Source organism: Camelus bactrianus, chromosome 7, assembly GCF_048773025.1.
Source record: "Camelus bactrianus isolate YW-2024 breed Bactrian camel chromosome 7, ASM4877302v1, whole genome shotgun sequence".
NCBI lineage: Eukaryota > Metazoa > Chordata > Mammalia > Artiodactyla > Camelidae > Camelus > Camelus bactrianus.
This window is the reverse complement of record NC_133545.1, coordinates 8077390-8098962: the sequence shown is the minus strand read 5'-3', so window position 1 is coordinate 8098962 and position 21573 is coordinate 8077390. Positions and strand designations below refer to the sequence as shown.

Sequence of the window (21573 nt, the reverse complement as noted above, 5' to 3'; positions counted from 1 at the left end):
ATGGACAAGTTTCTGGAAACATACTGTCCTCCAAAACTGATTCAAGAAGAATCTGAACACTTGAACAATCCGATCACTAGAAAGGAAATAGAAATAGCAATTAAAAACCTCCCTACAAATAAAAGTCCAGGACCGGACGGCTTCACCGCGGAATTCTACCAAACATACAAAGAAGAACTCATACCAGTCCTTCTCAAACTCTTCCAGACGATTGAAAAGGAGGGAATACTCCCAAACTCATTCTATGAAGCCACCATCACCCTGATACCAAAACCAGGCAAAGACACTACAAAAAAAGAGAATTATAGGCCAATATCACTGATGAACATAGACGCCAAAATCCTCACCAAAATTTTAGCAAATAGAATGCAACAACACATAAAAAAGATTATACATCATGACCAAGTGGGGTTCATCCCAGGGACACAAGGCTGGTTCAACATACGCAAATCAATCAGTGTAATACATCACATCAACAAGAGAAAGGACAAAAACCACATGATCATCTCAATCGATGCAGAAAAAGCATTTGATAAAATTCAACACCCATTTATGATAAAAACTCTCGCCAAAGTGGGTATAGAGGTAACATATCTCAACATAATAAAAGCTATATATGACAAAGCTACAGCCAGCATAGTACTCAACGGGGAAAACTCAAAACCTTCCCACTAAAATCTGGGACAAGACAAGGATGCCCACTATCACCACTCCTATTCAACATAGTCCTGGAAGTCCTAGCCACAGCAGTCAGGCAAGAGAAAGAAATAAAAGGGATCCAAATTGGAAAAGAAGACGTAAAAGTGTCATTATATGCTGATGACATGTTACTATATATAGAAAACCCTAAAAGGTCCACACAAAAGCTACTAGAGCTGATTGAAGAATTCAGCAAGGTAGCAGGTTACAAAATTAACGTTCAAAAATCAGTTGCATTTCTTTACACTAACGATTAATCAACAGAAGAAGAAAGTAAAGAAACAATCCCCTTTAAAGTAGCACCCAAAGTAATAAAATATCTGGGAATAAATCTAACCAAGGAGGTGAAAGAATTATACACAGAAAACTATAAACCATTGATGAAGGAAATTAAAGAAGACTTTAAAAAATGGAAAGATATTCCATGCTCTTGGATTGGAAGAATCAATATTGTTAAAATGGTCACACGGCCCAAGGCAATCTACAGATTTAATGCAATCCTTATCCAATTACCCAGGACATATTTCACAGAACTAGAAAAAATCATAATAAAATTCATATAGAACCATCAAAGACCTAGAATTGCCAAAGCATTACTGAAGAGAAAGAAAGAGGCTGGAGGAATAACTCTCCCATAGAGTTACAGTCATCAAGACAGCATGGTATTGGTACCAAAACAGACATATAGACCAATGGAACAGAATAGAGAGCCCAGAAATGAACCCACAAACTTTTGGTCAACTCGTCTTTGACAAAGGAGGCAAGAATATACATTAGAATAAAGACAGTCTCTTCAGCAAATGGTGTTGGGAAAACTGGACAGCAGCATGTAAAACAATGAAGCTAGAACACTCCCTTACACCATATACAAAAATCAACTCAAAATGGATTAAAGACTTAAACATAAGACAAGATACAATAAACCTCCTAGAGGAAAACATAGGCAAAACATTATCTGACATACATTTAAAAAATTTTCTCCTAGAAGAAATAAAAGCAAGAATAAACAAATGGGACCTAATGAAACTTACAAGCTTCTGCACAGCAAATGAAACCAGAAATAAAACAAGAAGAAAACCTACGGAATGGGAGAAAATTTTTGCAAGTGAAACCAACAAAGGCTTGATCTCCAGAATATATAAGCAGCTCATATGACTCAATAAGAAAAAAATAAACAACCCAATCCAAAAATGGGCAGAAGACCTAAACAAGCAATTCTCCAAGGAAGAAATACAAATGATCAAAGAGCACATGAAAAAATGCTCAATATCACTAATTATCAGAGAAATGGAAATCAAAACTACAATGAGGTATCACCTCACACCAGTCAGAATGGACATCATTCAAGAATCCACAAATGACAAATGCTGGAGAGGCTGTGGAGAAAAGGGAACCCTCCTACACTGCTGGTGGGAATGCAGTTTGGTGCAGCCACTGTGGAAAATAGTGTGGAGATTCCTCAAAAGACTAGGAATCGACTTACCATATGACCCAGGAATCCCACTCCTGGGCTTATATCCAGAAGGAACCCTACTTCAGGATGACATCTGTACCCCAATGTTCATAGCAGCACTATTTACAATAGCCAAAACATGGAAACAGCCTAAATGTCCATCAACAGGTGACCGGATAAAGAAGAGGTGGTATATTTATACAATGGAATACTACTCAGCCATAAAAACCGACAACATAATGCCACTTGCAGCAACATGGATGCTCCTGGAGAATGTCATTCTAAGTGAAGTAAGCCAGAAAGAGAAAGAAAAATACCATATGAGATCGCTCATATGTGGAATCTAAAAAGCAAAAACAAAAACAAACAAAAACAAAGCGTAAATAAAGGACAGAAATTGACTCACAGACAGAGAATACAGACTTGTGGTTTCCAGGGGGGTGGAGGGTGGGAAGGGATAGACTGGGATTTCAAAATTGTAGAATAGATAAACAAGACTACACTGTATAGCACAGGGAAATATACACAAAATGTTATGATAACTCACAGAAAAAAAAAATGTGACAATGAGTGTGTATATGTCCATGAATAACTGAAAAATTGTGCTGAACACTGGAATTTGACACAACATTGTAAAATGATTATAAATCAATAAAAAATGTTAAAAAAAAATGTCCAAATTTGATGAAAGCTAATATGTTTAAAAATCTAAGATGCTCATTAAACCCAAAGTAGAAGATAAATGAAAAATACACTAAGGTCGATTATAACTGAATTATTTGAAACTAAAGATAAATGTAAAATATGAAGCTCCTGGAGTTCGTACCATACATTTATCAGGTATTATTGACTGTGGTTCGTCCTAGTAATACACACATAATTGCTACTCATTCCTTACTCATAGATTAATTTTATAAAATGTAATCACTTATGATATAATTTTTAAAGCATGAGAAGGTATTTCTGCCTTTTTGAATATTTCTTAGGAGTACTTCGTATTCCTCTCCATATTTATCGGAAGGTGGGTGACATCAATCAAATAATTTTGCAATGAAAATTTTACTTTTAAACTGAATTTTGTTTCTGCAGAAGGAATAGATTTTGCAAAAAGAAGTCTTATTTTCAGTTGGATAACGACCTAGTTGATTTTCAACTAGTTGACTCACCTTTCAAAAATCCCACTATGTACTAAGAAACCTGGAAAGGTAGTATGGATTTATGTACTTTATCTTGAGCACACATTAGGAAGGGGACACTATTGGCTAATCAATGCATGTATAGGTCAGATAAACTGAAAGTACCATTTTCACAGAGCAGCTAAAATAAGTGAATTGCCGAACTCTCAAAATGGCGCCAAACCAAAATATGTATGATAGATGGTGAAGAGAGAGATAGACAGACAGACAGACAGAGAAGATAGACAGACAAACAGACAAGATAGACAGACAGACAGACAGATGGATGCTTGGACATACATATATATAGAAACATCGATACGTATATTTAAAATTTGGGGGGGAATAGATTGAGTATGATAAAAATACGTTAACATAAAATTATATCTATTAATGGAGGAACTGTACTGTACTTTTCGCTCAAAGTTTCTTTCTTTGTCTGAAACCAACCTGCCTAAAACACTGACCAGTGTTTATAAGCCAGTCCTAATAGAGCTCTTCACTCTATGTCCATTTCATAACCTCTTTGTTTTTTAGAGCCACTTCTATTACTATTGTCTGGAGACTTCTTTTGTTGTTGTTGTTGTTGTTCTGTTTTGTTTTGAACAGCTTTATTGTGGTATGATTTCTGTACAGTAAGCTACACATATTTCAGATGTACAATTTGATGAATTTTGATAGATGGATACACCCATGAAACCACCAACACAATCAAGATAGCTCACATTTCCTTCACTCCCCAAGAGGCGCACATTTCGAATTCCCAATTTATCCCTTCCCACCCCCTTTACTGCCTGATAACCGTAAATTTGTTCTCTATGTCTGTGAGTCTGTTTCTGTTTTGTGGACAAGTTCCTTTGTGTCCTTTTTTTTTTAGATTCCACATATAAGTGATCTCATATGGTATTTTTCTTTCTCATTCTGGCTTCACTTAGAATGACAATCTGCAGGTCCATCCATGTTGCTGTAAATGGCATTATTTTGTTCTTTTCATGGCTGAGTAGTATTCCATTGTATAAATATACCACATCTTCTTTATCCAGTCATCTGTTGATGGATTTTTGGGTTGTTTCCATGTCTTGGCTATTGTAAATAGGGCTGCTATGAACATTGGGGTGCAGGTGTCTTTTTGAATTATACTTTTTTTTATCTGGAGAAAATGGATAAGCTATCAGATTAAGTCTTTTTATTCTTTAATTTCTTCATCTGTCTGTCCTCCTTAGCACTAAGACATTGCTTATAGTGAGCACACAAAAGCAACTTTACATGTAAATCAATCATGTTAAAAACCCTTGCAGAGAACAGTAGCTTTGTAAGGGCACACAGAAAGCAATTTTATTATCTTTAAAAAAAAAAAAAATCTTTCCAAGGGACAACTTGATGCTCGATCTCAAATGTCTTCACAGCCCTGCCTTCTTCTTACTAATGTACCCTTGTGTCTCCCTTCTCTTTCTAGTCCACATCATTCTGTTTGCCCCAATACTAAATACCTGTACGTTTTTCTGTTCAGTTTCAAAATGTCCTTTCACAGCCTCTTCTGGATAAGACTGAGTCAATAAACAAATGTGAGCCAGATATCAGGGCAAAGTGTCAGTTTGGAATGAACATCTGTACCCTTTAGAGGATATGAGATGTGAGAATGAGCACAGGCACCTGGCTGGGGAGATGGGCATCCCTGACTTGGTTCCTTCGTGGTCCCTGCTAGACCTCTTATTCCATTCAGAATTGGCATGATTTTTACATGTAAAGAGACTTCTGTACAAAGGGAGGCACCACTGAGTGGAACAGGAAATGAAAACTCATTTTAGAGTAGAAAAACTCGTTTAATATGTCCAATTTGTTATTTTTCCTGGGCATAAAAGAAATAATTAATAATTAGCAATAACTGCATATTTTAATAGCTTTTTACATTGATTGTGAACTCTTACAGAAGAAAATGGTCCATTGTTCTTTGTATTTTCATTTTAAAAACTGCCAATAAGTGTAAAATTAATAGTACAAAAATCAGACAGTCATAACCTTAAAAATCACTTAAAAAGTGAGATTTATAGAACATATGAACACTGTCTTCTAAGTTATGTTTATGCAGTTGTACTATATTGAGTATAAACCATGAAATTGTGTGAGCTCTGAGCACTTGTGTATATATCCCTCATCTTTGAATAAGTGAATGCTTTTTTCTTAAAATAAAGGAAACAAAAGTTTTATTTTTCAATACATTTGCTCAGTTTCCTAAAACATGGAATCCCTTACCCATCTCCATAATGGCAATGCCAGAATCGTGACTGATTAAAATGTGGTATTTTTGGAAGCTTGTAAATGCCAGGGAAAGAAGTTGGCTGATTTGCAAAATCAGAAGTAAGATGTCTCATTATTTATTTAATTAGTTAATTAAAAAAAATTTTTTTTTAAGCAAAGCCACCTGAAAAACAAAGCGATGGGTCCAAAATCGTGGTACAATTCCCAGGCAGGGCTGGTGGTTAAATGAAAGCCCCAGTGTGCTTGTAATTTAAGTGTTTCCATGAAGGGTAGCTTGCTTGATGGAACCAGAAATAGACAAAAAGCTCCAGATTCATCCAGTTCTGAAAGCCCAGATATGGAAACCATGCTCTGCTTGGGGCTTGATCTTTGCATAGACTTTCCCAAGTCTCCTAAATCCTCCCTGAAGGGCTGGCTGATACGAGAATAGAACTAAAATCTCCAGATTCCTCCAAATCTGAACACTTCAGGCCCGGGTGACTTGTTCTTTTTTGAGATTTGATCATTATGAAATCTCTCCCCGAATCTCGTAAGTTCTCCTTAAAGCCTCACCACATTTTCTCCAGGTGTGATATTGCGAAGTGCTGGCTTTTGTGCATTGAGCCTAAAAGAGGTCAGAGGGTGTCCATTTAACCTATATCTTAGGGTTTCACTCAAAATAGAGTATCTGCATAAACATTCAGCCGGGTATGGGTGCTGTGGGCTTTCTCTGTATATGCAGCAGACCGTTTACAATTTTGCTCTAACTGGACAGGAACAGATAATACCTAGTGTGAAGAAATTGTCTGGAAAGATAGTCTTAGAAATTATCTAATCCACAAGATATCAAACACAGCCTTCTATGCTTTGTTCGTACAGAACACTTTACATAATTTAACTATTATTTAAGTGTATTCTTTCAAACTGCATTGCGTGACACTTTGGTCTTTATTTTGATGACCTCATTCAGATGAAACTTCTCCCATTTCGAGGCAGAACGCACTGTGGAATTAGGCCCAAGAAGACTAGAATCATCATTTGTCATTTGCTCAATGCAGTGTCAAGCCATAATTTAAGATAAATGCCTTAAAGACAATTCTGCAATCACAGATGTATTTTTCGAAGTGTTGAATTAGATTTCATCCTCTCATTACTTCCATGATCTTTACAAGAAGCAGTGAACACATGAGGTAGATATGGTGTGGACTTAAGATTGTTTTAGAAGCTGCTGGGATTTCACGTGTAGAATAAAACTAGCGACTAAAAAACTAATCAGAGAGAACGGTCTAAAGATTTATGCTAATACCTACATTTTTGAAGGTATAGATGAATCAATGTAATGCATTTTCATTTTTAATATGCGAACAAATTATTTTTAAGAAACACTAATTTAAAATGTGATCACCATTCAATGATGAATTAATGTCATGCACTTATTCAAAGGCTACTGGAAAAAAAATCCCATCTAATAGAAAAATAAATTGAGGAATGTACAACAACAAAATCAAAGTTTCAGTCACTCTCCCCTGTACTTTTTTTCTGGAATTTTGGTGTGCAGTGCATACGAGAATATTAGATAGTATCTTAGTATCTTATCTTAGGTTTTGTGGAGTATTAGGTTATTATGTATATAATAATAACTTATATAAACAATATATATTTTATATATTCTTACCTGTTTTATTTGTATTGATAATACATATTTATATAAATAATATATATTTATATAAAATACCTATAATGGTTAATTATATGTCAACTTGGCCAGGCCACGAGGTGCTCAGATATTTGGTCAAACATTATTCTGCGTGTTTTTGGATGAGATTAATATTTAAATTGGTGGCCTAAGAGTAAAGCAGATTGCTATTCATAGTGTGGGTGAGCCCCATCCAATCAGTTGAAGGCTTGAACAGAACAAGAAACAGTCTCCCCCAGCAAGAAAGAAATCTAGAGCCGATTACCATCAGACTCATGTGCAATGTTTGTATTTCCTGGCTCTATAGCACACTGTCTTTGGACTTGAAATGGAATATCCTGGATTTCTAGCCCACCAGCTCATCCTGAAGATTTTAGGTCACATAAACCAATTGCTTATAATAAATGTCTTTCTAGATACATACATATCCTATTGGTTTTGTTTCTCTGTCTTAAGAGCCTCAACTCATACAATACTCATAAAATATGTTTTTTCTTTATGTTATAAATACACCCTCAGATAGCGAAAGCTTTCTCAGCAGCCAGTGCTAATTAACTGCCAAAAAGCACAAAGATTAGATTTCATTCAAATGTCGTAACTTACTGAATCCCACCCCCTGTCTAATTCCTAAAATATATAGTGGAGAAACCAAGCCTGCTTCATGTGTTTCTACTTGGCCTCTACATTCCCAATGAAATCAACTTTCTCAGAATAAATACCCAGGATTGAATTTTCCTCCATGGGTACTGACTTCTTCCACTTTTTGCCAAGAAAGAGAAAACATATGAATATAGGCATGTGTGTGTGTTCAGTTACGAGCACAAAATTCCACATGCTTTCAGCACCTACCATAGCATGCTGGCTTCGCACACTCTACCACCTCGCCGCCTCTGGTGGTTCAGATTCTGATGGCGATGTAGCCACGACTCAGGACTGGACCTGGTCCTGCCATCAACACCAGAATACACTGTACCCAGCTCGGGCCACTCTCTCTACGCCTCTCCCTGCCTCAGAGGAACTAGCTTCTTCTTATAACTTACTTAAGCCAGTGAAGTGTTAGAGGATCAGAAAGTAAAATACTTCCTGAAGGTGACCTCAGTACCAAGTTTTGAGTGTCTGGGTATCATGAGAAGAGGCAAGGGAAGAAGACACAAAAGGCCACGAGAAGAGGTTAAAACAGAGGCCACTGGATGCTTGTAAAAGATGGGGTGAAGAGGAAATTTACCGTCAAAATAGAGACTAAGTGTGGCCTCTAGAAATGTTGGAACAAGATCAGATTACCAAACTGGCCACATCTCCAGAGGACCTGTAATCATTTATGTGAAATATTCTGGATTGTGAAGAGAATCAAATCTATCTTCTCAGTGAGAGCAGTTCAGCCAATCATTTGTTTCCACAAGAAATTAGTAATAGGATATAATAATAATGTTAGCATCTTTGTTTATTGCTTTGCAAAAATCTTAAAATATTTTTAAGTGTAATTCTCATAAAAATATTATAAAGAAGTTAGAAAACTGTGACAGAGGAGGTTTAGATAAATGTAGGTAAATTATCTAAATTCACATCTAGTAAGTGACAGAGTTAGAATTCAGTCCCTTGTCTTTTGACTTTATAACACTGTGTGTGGTAAGAAATAAAGGAAAAGAAGAATTCAGCCCTGCCAAAATTTAGGTGCACTGAGGATAGAGAACTTAAACACACGCAGCTAGAGAGCCTTAAAAATACATGTAATCCTCATATATGATCATTTGTAGGTCAATTTTCTGGGGAAAAAAATCAATGTGGGCTGGACTCTTTTTATGCTAATATGATCTATCACCATTAAAAATGAATCAGAAATGGAAAAGATGAAATTCTTCTCCTGTTCCCTAAGGAGCCCCTTCACTCCTCCATACATAATTTTTATTTTTGAAACACAGTGCAAGTATCAGTGAAAATACTCTATTTTTTTTCCTTATAGTTTTTCAGTGAAGATGCTTCTAAGTTAGCTCACTGGAAGTCTTGTTCTCTGAGACCTGAATGAGTTAGAAAAGCTTCCCAAGTGACCGATGTGATCCAAAGAGTAGTTTAGACCCCAGAAGAATGACAGTAGATATCCCTGCCTGGGTTCATTCATTGCTGTCAATGTGTAACAAACCATTCCATTTCTACGTAAACTACATAGACTTGCTTTGTTGTGTAATTGATCCGTCGTCTTTTCTTCTTTGTTGCATTTTGTTTGTCTCCTTCTCTTTAAGAAGGGGTCTGAATGAGAATAAGAAAACCAGCTTCGCTCTTATGCAGGCTCCTGATAAGGAATACAGATGGTCCCCCCTTTCCCAGCGCAGGTGCTCACCCTCTTCACACGTTGGGGAAGAAGGGAGCCTCTTACGACCCAGACACGTCTCTTCACTTCTCCCCTTGGAGTTTTCCTTTCAGAGCATCTCAGGATGCTCATCGCTAGTTGATCTTCTTGTTAAACTAATACCCCTCCTGATGTGGGGATGTGCTCTGTGAATCCCGTTTGTTTTCAGAATTTTTCTTACCAGAACCAGATGCGCTATAGTGCACAAGACAGCATCCGTTCCAGTAGTCAAAATCTGTCATTAGTACAGGATAAAATATATATGAGGCCCACACAAGGCTGTTGACATTGAGAAAAACCTTTTTTTGCTCACTGTGGGGGAAGCGATTTGTTGACTTAATAGCATTTTGGTTGCATCATTGCTCTCCAGCAGCTGTTTGGGTATCTCTCATGTCATCTCTTTCTGAATAGTTCAGAAACAAGTCGTATTTCTAAAAGTCCTTTCAACGACTCAGCGTCAGGCCAGCTATTTCCCGGCATCTTCTTTAGAGGGAAATAACCAACAGGTGGAAGAGGAAAGTGCTGACTGTCACACGTCATCGCCTTTCCTCCTGTCCAGCTGAGACAGACCCCCTGGATCTCCACCGACAGGGAGAGGCAGTAATGGGAGGTGTGAAAGGGAAAATGCTGGGCAGAGGAGAAAGTCTTAGAGGATAAATGGGAAGAAACAGATGGGAAATTTAAAAGGAGAGATAAAAATTGGAAAAGAAAAGAAAAAAAAAGGAGAGAGAAGAATGCAAGAGAAAAATCATCTTGCTCGCTTCTTCTCGTCTCTGATGGGTCTATTCCAAGCTTTTTCGACAGCTTGTTATGTGAGTTTTGCCTGCGTTATGATTTTGCCATGGTCTCCATGTACTTACCTCTTTTGTCTCTTATCTCCTCTTTCTCCAGTCGTTCCAAAGTCAAGGAAAAGGTCATCTCCCCTTCAATACAGGGAAATTATTATCTCCCTAAAAACAACATGCAGTCAAAGTGTTAATTATTTTGCAACACTAACAACGTGTTGAGGGCATTGTTCTCAAGTGTGATTGTGATGAGGTAACTGAATGTCACAGTATTTATGTCGCATATAAAATCTGACATAAAGAAACTTACAATATTATTTTCAGGAAAACAGTTGGCCATCGATACCAAATTCTAATATGGCATGTGTTACCACGTGCTAAAATTTGAGGGAAAAAATGGAGGAAATGTAAAAATAAATAAAATGTAATTCACTCACCTTTTTTGAACCAAAATCATCCATTTGGAGTGGGACGTGGTTTCAGGTGGCCTCAGAGGTGGTGGGGGAGGGGGCTGATTTGGGAGACAGTGCTTTAGAACATCTGAATTTTGAGATCAGATCAGGAATCAGAGATATAATCCTGCCATTATTTTAAATAGCATCGCACCCATTATCTTGTTCTCAACTTGGTCACAGTGCATTTTCAAAGTAGTCTTTATTTTTGATCTCTAGAAACAGTTCATTAGTAAGCCATCTCCCCGATACTTCTTTTAACTCAATACCTTCCCTCTGTTCCTGAAACTTTTTTGGTCCTTCTTCTCTGTGTTCATCTCAAAACAAACAAGCAAACAAATAACTGCAAAAAAATACCCTGTCATTCGAGGCAGAATTCTTTAAGCAGATTTATAGTCTTTCTCCCGCCCTATGAGAATATTGAAAGGGGTGTTGGTTATGGAAGGAAATAATTGCAGTGATGGCAGATGAAGTCTGCATAATAAAGCATATTGTATGTATTTTCCTAAAATGAATGGTATTGGAGAACCAAAAAAGAGCTCTTATTTGCCAACTAATCTCTCTTGTGGAAATTGGAAACCTTAGCTAATTAAAAATAATCCATAAAACCCATTAGGTGGACGGGAGAGATCCTTTTTGGAAAAGAATGATTGTGTAAACACACAGTGGCATCTCCTCCCTCTTTTTCTCTTTCTCCTCTTCTCTCTCCTCCTCCAGTTCCACCAGGAATGTCTCTTGTATTTGCCAACTTATCCTTTTTAATACTTAAAGTATTACTCTGGAACCATCCATCATGCATTGCAACCTTGAATGCCTCATCTTCCTAGACCATTTTGATTTGTCTAACAGTTAAATGAGAAGCCTGGTACCACTCTTAGTGAAAATATGGTGAAAACTCTTATGGACAGCTTTGGTCACAGAATGTTAAGGGTTTGTTGGTTTCAAATTAGCTGGGCAAGTGGGAATGACTTTGAGAGTTGTGTTCTGGTCTCGGGTGCTCCAGGACAGGTTAAATATATGAAAATATTTTCATAGTTCAGGAAATGGGAATGTATGTGGTTTATTTTCTTATATGTTTTATATGATTCCTTGGCCAAGACGTTAAGATTCCAATCTAGTAATTAAAATAAATTTAACCTGTAATTATCATTATGTATATGACTATGAAAATCTTTGCCAACTGGGAGTCAGAAACTGTTTCATTTGCTCTTTTATTGGGTCACAAATTGTTTTCAGTGGCAATGTTTGCTACTTAACCTACTAAGAAAGGAGTAAGCTTTTGAGTTAGAGACCTCTGCCCGGACCTACGGTCTGGTTTTGCATCTGAGCCAGGCTAGACTGTGAAAGCTGGTCTTGTTATGAAGACTGTATGGAGTGATGATTCAAGTCTGCTGAAAGTTGCTTTTTAGTTCTGCCCATCCTGCAAAGGAGCAACATACCAAAGGAGCAGATCAGGGTCCCTGAACCTCCCTTTCTTCCCGGTTGAAGCCATTCACAGGCTCTGATGTTTGGCGATCTCAACAATAAACACAAAGTGAAGATTGTAGCAAGTCAGAGCTGAGAAGTATGGGTTTGCAGGCTTCTTTCCTGCCAGTGGCTGGGAGCAAGGTCACATCAACATTCAAAGAAATCCTTACCACACCACACTTAGGGGTTCTGGCTTGGCTTCTTAATGGGTCATCTGGTCTACTCAAGCTTCAGTTCAGCAGGCCTGAACTCGGACTACAGCGTGAACAGATGCTCATCAGCAGCCAGTAGTTTTCAACATTGATCAACCCTATTCAATGTTACCTAGTATGAACTGATGGAAAGGCTCATTCTTGCAGATAAATAGGTAAATTTAATCTGTCTTCTCACCCTTGGTCAGGATCCCTTTTCCTTTGTCCCCTTTGGTTATTTTTCTCACCAGTGTTTGTTCTGGATCCCTGGAGGAGACACTGATTTTGAAGTAATCAGTAATTTTTAAGCATAATAGAAGGGAAGTAATTTCAAGCATTACATCTGAAATCATTAATTATAGTTCAATTATTTTTGTCATTGAGAAGTGTGATTAGGCTTGATCTTTTGAGCAGATCAATTGCTAAATTATTGACAGGCAGTTAATTACTCCTAAAACTGGAGAGTCAGGTCTAAAACGTCTCTACACTGTGTTGTACTTCCTATCATGTCTTTGAAGACAGTTACGCTTTTGATGATTATGTTGACATGAAAATTAATATGACTTACCTAGAACTGTTCAGGAATATATTTTTCATACGTTGAAATTTCTTTCAACCTACTTTTATTTATTTTTCTCTCTAATCTGTCATTGGGAGAATGTTGGATATTTAATAATTCAATGCTAACAAGTAACAACACATGAGCTATTCTTCAAGTATTCAAACTATTTTAAAGAGTTTACAAACTCCATCAAATTTGAAAATTATTGCATTAATTTAGATAAATCTTAAGCATACTTTGAAAATATATTGTTGTCATTTGGCCTGCTGTTTTTTTAATATGTAGGATATTCTGATAATTATTTTGTCTTTGAGAAAAGCTGGTAGGAAATCTGAGGGAGCACGTGTGATGGAGCCATTGACATGACTGATTTTAGTGTCTAAGTAATTACTTAAGTTACACATGTCTCTTTCATTAAAAGCACTATTACGCAGGCTGATGCCAAAGATGACTGTGGTAAATGGGTTTTCAGGTCATTTCTGATAAAGTTAAATGTGGTTGTCATTTCCATTGATCATTTTGCATCTTTTTCAGACTGTCCATCCATCTCCTGGTACAGCCTGTGTAATAGTAAGCTCTGCAGGAAATAATCTGGGCAGTTTTAAAGAAAGTGCATCTTTATATTAAATGGCTTTGGGGTGTTTTTATTTTCCTGCCAAGATGGATAAGAATATATTTTAAAGGGTATTAATTTTCTGTTTCATAATTACCGAGTGTCCTTGGGATGTAAGTATTTAAATAAATCCCAAATAAACATCACACGAGTCCTTTGAATCTCAAGTGAGACACAATTAACTCAAATGATGGATCCTTGGGATTCTGTTATCCACATACGCTACATTTCCACCTGCAAGAGTAAATTACTAATTATTAAGCACAAACTTATGAAGTCTTTGTGTTATTGAAGTATTGACTAATACTCTGGAGTAGTGTGGGATAAATGCTGTTCAACGTAATTATGATTGAAAACATATAGTGATAGGCAACAACATCTTATGTTTTATTTTGGGAGAAGAGATACTTAAGAGGGAAAATAAACAATTTCACGAAGAATTGGTATTTGTGTTTGCTAAGAAATCTTAATCGAAGGTCTGGAAGGAGGCTTTGGGGCAAGGGGAAGAGTAAGTCTAGGTATTTAGAATAAAACAAAAGCACATTGAAATTGCCTCAGTTTAGCATGTAGACAAGAAGAAAGCTGGAGGTAACAGCGCAGTGCGAGAAAGCTCGCGCTAGGCTCCCGCAGGAAGTGCTGAGGATCTCGGGGAGGGAGTATAGCCTGGTCCAGTTAGCAGCTACCAAGGGTCAAGAGGCTATAGAATTAAGCTGAGTCAGATACATATCAGCAGGAATTAGTCGCGCTGTCCTGCTGAGGCTCCTGAGAAAATGCTAAGTTCGTGCGTAGCTTTTTTTAAAAACAGAATACCAGGGAAGAAATACAGCCCTGCTTGGGGAAGTTTGTGAGATGGTAAATTCGCCTTTTGCTTTCAACTTCTTCAGCAAGAAGAAACTGTTGGGAAACCAGAAAGAGTTTAAACAATACTGTACAGTGGAAATTATAGACTGAAGTAGGCTAAGCAAAATGTAAGGTGTTGCTGCTCAGCCAAACGAAATGAGATTAGCTTCTGGAACCTGACAGTATGTCCCAGGGTACTGCTGGGACTTGAAAATATGTTTTTATTAAACAACTGTGCCACTCAGCCATAAAAAAGAATGAAATAATGCCATTTGCAGCAACATGGATGGACCTAGAGATTATCACACTAAGTGATCTAAGTCAGAGAAAGACATATCATTTATATGTAGACTCTTAAAAAAATTTAAATTTTATTTGCAATCAAAAAAAATAGACTCATGGACTTAGAAAACAAAGTTATGGTTACCAAAGGGCAAAGCCGTGGGGGAGGGATAAATTAGGAGTTTGGGATTCACAGATACAAACTACTATATGTAAAATAGATAAACAAGGAGGTCCTACTGTGTAGCACAGAAAACTGTATTCAATAGCTTGTGATATCTATAATGAAAAAGAACATATTTATATATGTGTAATGGAATCACTATGCTGTACACCAGAAACTAACACAATACTGTAAATCAACTTACTTCAATTAAAAAAAAAAAAGCTGTAGAAGAGAAAAAGTCACTGTATATGCTATAGAACATATGTTTTCTTTGATTTCAAGTAAAAGACATGATCTGATTCTAAAAACAAAACATTGAAAAGTTGAGGTTATTTTCAAATGCATTTTCTAAAATATTGTGTTTTTACAAAGTCACGTGCACCTTTCAGATAGCCATTCAAGGAAGGATCTGCTGCCCCAGCTCCTGGAAAGTAGGTAGACAGCCCTAGGCTGTGCGTCCCTCTGGGGACACCTCCGCTGTACGGGATCATGACTTTCTGGGAACGGAGCCCATCTGATGACTGATAGCGTGGGTTATAAAGGCTCCGGCATTGCCGGCTACCGTGGGAGGACTGTGACAGTTCAGCCTTGGACTTCTCATGAGTTGGGCTCAGGGTGGAGGGTCTGCATCACAGCTGACCTGCTCTCTCTGCCCGATCCTGTTTCCCTGCCCTCCCTCTCACAGGTGTTGATCCCCAAAGGAAACCCCCTCCGTCTTAGAGTCTGCTTCCCGAAGAACCCACCCTAAGACAGCGTTTGAGAATAAAAATGATGCCACTCACCAATGTAAGAATTAGGATATAACCGTTTCCTTTGAAGCCACGTGCATCCCTCTTTCTTATTCCAGATTCTTCCCACTTATCCCAGAGGTAACCAGTCTCTGACTTGGTTATTAAATTTATCTTGTTCTGGTTTTCCTTTATTGATTCAATCCTGTGCTTGTATTTATAGACATCATGTTTTCTTTTGCATATGGTTGACGTTTTATATGCATGGAATCGGTCTGTTTATGTTATTCTTTATTTTTGTTTTGTTATTAAGGCATCAGAAGTTTCGAGGGAATGAAAAATGAGCTCACAAGAAAACATAGTAAGAGAATGGAAGAGTTAAGCATCATTAACAAAGGGCAGAGAGAGAAGCAACTTATACTTGAAAAAGGCTTAGCACATACTGTTCCCACTACAGGAGTTGTCCCTCTCTCCTTTCTCTGTCTGGCAAAGACCTAGCCCAAATATCATTCCCTGAATAATTTTTCCTAATTCTCCTTGATTGCATTTCTTGCTCTCTCCCAAATAGTCATAGTTTATTTTATTACCTGAATCCCAATTATTTTACTAAATAACACAGCCAGATAGAAATAAGCCTTGCTGAGGCAGAATTCTGTAAAAGGTCCTGCCCTGAATCTTGGACCCAGTTACCATTTTCCTGTTTGTAACTCTATTGACCTGGGTTAGGTGACCAATTCTAAAGTCAACAGAATGATTGGGAATGGAACGAGCATGGCATGTGTTTCTCAAAGACTTAAATAAATCTTAGGTCTATTGAAAACAAACTGCAGTACGATACCGAGTGGATCTGATAAATATTTCAAGCCCTGTTACTGGAGAATTTGGTGAAACCATTATCCGGGGGCACTGTTGGCCCCACCTTGTCTACTGACCTCTCTCTGGATGTTCCATATGGTCCACCCCATGGAGGTCACTCCCTTGAGTCAGAGTTCCAGGCACGTCTTGGTATCTGAGATACAGTTCTCTCTATCAGCCTGCAGGCACTGTGTTTCTGTAGGTTTTGGGAATATGGTTGCTCCTCTGCTTCTGGGTCAAAAATGAAGAAATAGCTGCTGGGTTTAGTCAAACCTGGAATTTTTTTTTTCTATCCAGTGGCAAAAACATAGTAAGTTCCATGGCATTGGCTGTGAAACACTGACAGAGCCAAGTCCATTTCCTTGCGGGCTGGCACCAACCCAATGCCCTGCACGTGGTAGTCTCTCAATTTCTGTTTCCAGATTCCGTAGTCAACGCCACATGACATCGCTATAAGGTAATTGTGTTTTGGGGTTTGTCATTTAAAACAAGCCTAGGGAGCCATAGTTAATGTCTTGTGATAACCTTTAATGAAAAAGAATATGAAAATGAATATATGTATGTATATACATGACTGGGACATTGTGCCGTGCACCAGAAATTGACACATTGTAACTGACTATACTTCAATAGAAAAAAAATTTTTTAAAATATATATATTTAATATAAAATTCGTCTTACAGGAGCTCTTCAGATAGCTTAGACACATTTCTAATTATCCAGAGAATTGACTTTTAACTCCCATGAGCGCTGATGATTACTTATAATTGAGAGTTACAGGGGTTTCTGTGGATAGCACAATTAAACTTCAGAAATTAAGGCTCATGAATCATTTATTGTGGGAAAAGGAGACCACCACTACCAACCTTGGTAGCTGAATAAAAACAACTCTGAAAGATTCTGTCAGTTGCCCAGATTTCTTAAGTATCTAAAATGGACTTGCTAGTTTGAATGGAAATGACCCCAAAGTAGTGAAAATAAAAGCTCTTATGGGTGTTCTGGTTTGGAGAAATATTGTAAACATTTTATGTAGCTCAATTTAACATCCGTGCATTATCTTCATTGTGTAAATGCACCATTACATAGGCTGCTGTTCTGTACTGTTTCACATAATTCTATTTCACAATGGACAGATGTGACTATTCAGTCCCATGTCAACGTATTTATACCTGATGCAGGGGATATGGGGGGCTGGGCTGTATACGGCTCATGAATCAATGCAAAATGAGGCCACCTTTATGCACCATTTACGGTGAAGTTTTGTATATCCTGCATCCAAATAATTACACCTATTATATTCCATGTTTTAAAGAAAAATCACATCTTTTCTGCTATGGAAAAATGGCCTTCTAAGTAGATAACTGATTTCTGAACCAAACATACTGTGCAGCCTCAAAGTTAAAGCAACACTTTTCCTGCACCCGGAAGACCACGAGGACCTCCGAGAGCATAGTTATTCTAATGAATTTTGTTTCAGACTATATGTTCACCAGCAATCTAAATATTATGGCCCAACACTCATATGTGACATCATGTGAATTAGTATAAATATTAGAATGCAAAATGGCTGTGTAACAGTTGGTGGGGAAAAATATATGTAATGTGTATCCAAACTTTAAAACAGTAGATTGTTTACAAGCAAGTTGAAATACTTTCTCTTGCATCTTTCTTGGATTAAAAATATATTTTATAAAAAGAGATGAAGCTCTTCTCCTTTCTTGGTGACATAGCTGATATTTTAAAAAGTCGCGTAGCCTAGCTGAGTCTGATTAGAGTAGATCATCCTTTGGCAACCAGATACCACTGACTCCTTGAGCATAAACCGAGTTGTAATTCTACTCCGTTCGTTTAGAGACCCTTTTCATATTGTTACTTTTATATATTATTGTTATACCCTTTGATTTTTAAATGAGGAAGACTAGACCCTAACGGTGTTGGTAATGGGGCAATACATGAGCCAAATGATAAACACAACACGTCTATCCAGCGTTATTTGCACAATTGTTATGTGTGTGTGTTTAGAGAGAATAGGAAATGATTATATTCACATTGAGAGAAATGGGTATATATTTGCATGAATTTTTAATGTTTGGAGATTTAAAGAAATTTTGAGCATAAACCCAGTCTCCATGCAATCAGGCCATCTCCTGGAGAAGCATTGGACCCAGAATCTTGGGCTCATGAAATGCTTTTCTGTGCCCCTCCAATCAGTTCTCCACACGCAAGCCCAGAGCTCTACAGTGAATATCACGTCGTATTAGTCAAGTCACTGGGGAAGATGCCATTGACTCCTCCCCAGGCTCCATGTGCTGATGGCCCCTCATTGCGTGTTCTTTGTCTCCAGCCTAATCCTGCGCCCTGCCCGCGCGCTGTTCTGCAGTTGAACTGAACTTCTCTCAGTTTCTCAAAATGAAAGACTGTTGTGACATCAGGCATATTATTTGCCTACAGTATTCTCACCCATCTCCTAATCTATCCTTTAGATTTCTGCTTAGGATAAATATGAGATTTGTTCCAAGCGAATGGTACAAGGCACTACTGTAATTTTTGGAGGGGGAAGCTCACCGTAGCTGGATGCCATTCTGGGAAAAGTGGCCACCTAAAGACAAGGCAGAGTGAACGGACGTTAGAAAGGAAGATGTCTAGACTGAGGGGCGTATGCTGAGAGCATACCTTGGACGCCCCATGGGACTTGCCCGTGATCTAGAACCTCTGAAGGGAAGTCTACACACTCTGTAGGAAGCAATCACTCTGCCTTGGTCAGGGAAACAAAAAGATTTCAGCCCCTTTCAAAAGTTAATGCCCAAGGTGGCCATAGACAACTCTAGAAGCCTACTTGTGATATATAAAACGTTCTGAGGGGCATAGCTTATTAGCTGATTTATGGGGAAAATGCATAAAAAGATAAAAGGTCCTTGTATCATCTTGTGTGGCTTTTTTCTTTCTTCCATTCTTTCCTTCTTCCTTTTGTATTTTCCCCCTCTAACATAAAGATTTTTAAAGCTCTCTTTCCTGGTCCCTCAAGAAATGAAATACTTTGTCGTACGTTTTGGTTGAATTTTGCTCTGAACAATTTTCTGATTGCCTGGGGGACAATATTCTTCTGATGTTTGTTTTTTTTTTCTTGGATACTGTAATTTTCTTAAGGAAATTTTTCTCAATAAATTATTTTAATATAAAACTATTTTTCATAGTGATCTGTCTCAATTCAGTTCATGTTCTTTCCACCTGCAACTAAAACCATTCAAATTGGAAGAATTTAATGGTTATTCTGATACAGTATATCTCTAAGTATCTATTTTGACTTTTTTCATTTTTATTATTTCATTCAGTTCATTCACAGTGAGATCCAGTTTCCTGAGTCCCACAAAGAATGTGTCCCAACATCCTTCATTTTTCCAACATTAGCGTCCTTAGAACGCCTGTTTCCACTGTGGCGTCTTCTGTCTTGTGCATCGCAGGTTTCAGGACTGTGTCCAGGCAGCACTCGTTTTGTATGAAGAGCCATCTTTTGGTCAGAATCTGACCCAGCTAACTGAGTGGGTGGCATAGACGATTTTAACATGATTAGCAGACGTAACTCTCTCTGCTCAGTACAAAGGCCTCATTTGGGATGGAGCCCATGATTCCGATAAAGACTGAAATAGAGTGGCGATTCTGAGTGCTAATGGATGTGTTGACATAACACATTTCAAGATATTTGGGGGCTTCTGTGGAGACATTGTTCTAGTTTCAAACTATTTGTTTCATTTTATTTATTTTGCACTGTGGCTATTTGATTTTGGGAGAGGGAAAAACCCAATGTATTAAGCTACTTTTCTTAATAAATAACTTGTATTTATGTAGGTAGATCTTGATTTTAAATTCTTTTTATAAGTTTTAATCAATAAAACTTGTAATTTATATGATAAAATTTATAATATAATATATATCTTTATTTTAAATTATTTTTCTCACCGTCTGCATCTGTTCATGTTGACCGATATGTATCTGCCCCAAGGGAGAGAGGTGATGCTGTATTTTCTTGCAAGGTTGGAACTTTAGCACTTGGGAAAGGTGACATTCTCAGCTCTTATCACTTGTGTTCATCAGCAATGCTCTGTTATTGCTAAAAGATTAATTATTGATTGCATAAGAACTGTAAATCATGAATCAATCTGAAAATAACACAGTCTTAAGTTTCAACAATGAAACTACATCTTTTTTCAAACTAAGAGCACCTAAGTTATTATAATGTTAACTGCCTTTTACCTAAGAATAATAGTTACTAATGAAGTGGAAGAAAAATTAAACTAGATCAGGATGCATCTGGATTGAGGAAAGAGAGACGTTGAGATTTTTGTGTGATAGTAGTAGGTTTCTTTATCTGATACAGCTTCTTGTCTCTATCATAAACCAAGAGCTGGGTCAAGTACTAACTGCCACAACTGTAGACTTGGGCAAGTCACTTCCACTGTCTGGGTCTCAGATTCCTAACCTTTAAAAATCTGGAAGTGAGACTATATGGGTGTCTTTCTGACCCCAACATTCTATGATTGTATCATTTGTCTGAAATACACACACACACACACACACACACACACACACACACACACACAACACAAACGTACACATGCACATTATTTTTCTGCAGACTAAATGTAAAGAAAAGCATGTCTTTGAAACAGTTTAAACTTCTGGGTAACAAATTTACATGATGGTGTCATCCGACCTGATACACTTTCTAGCTGCCCTTAGCTCGCTGGGTTCTGCTTCCCATTGGCTCACCTGGCACTAACGTGGTAAGAAGAGGCTTCACTTCAGAGATGAGGTTTGCATCTTAAATGGAGAGGAGGATGTAAATTGGCAGAGCAGAAGAAAGGAAGGCAGTCTAAGCCTAGAAGAAGAAGGGTCAGCATTAAAATGTTTTACAGCACTTCTTGAGGATGGGAGGAGACCAGTTGAAATGAATGAAGGTCTTCTCACTGGGAAATAGGAAGAGGTAAATTTAGAATTAGAAGCCTCTAAAGACCAGGCTGTGTTAAATA

At 37.6% G+C, this 21573-nt stretch overlaps 1 protein-coding gene across 1 annotated transcript in view; it reads left to right on the top strand.

Annotated features, from left to right (window-relative positions):
• CNTNAP2 (contactin associated protein 2) overlaps positions 1-21573 on the top strand; it is a 1833533-nt gene that overhangs the window by 287816 nt on the left and 1524144 nt on the right. The gene's annotated exons all lie outside the window — the stretch shown is intronic.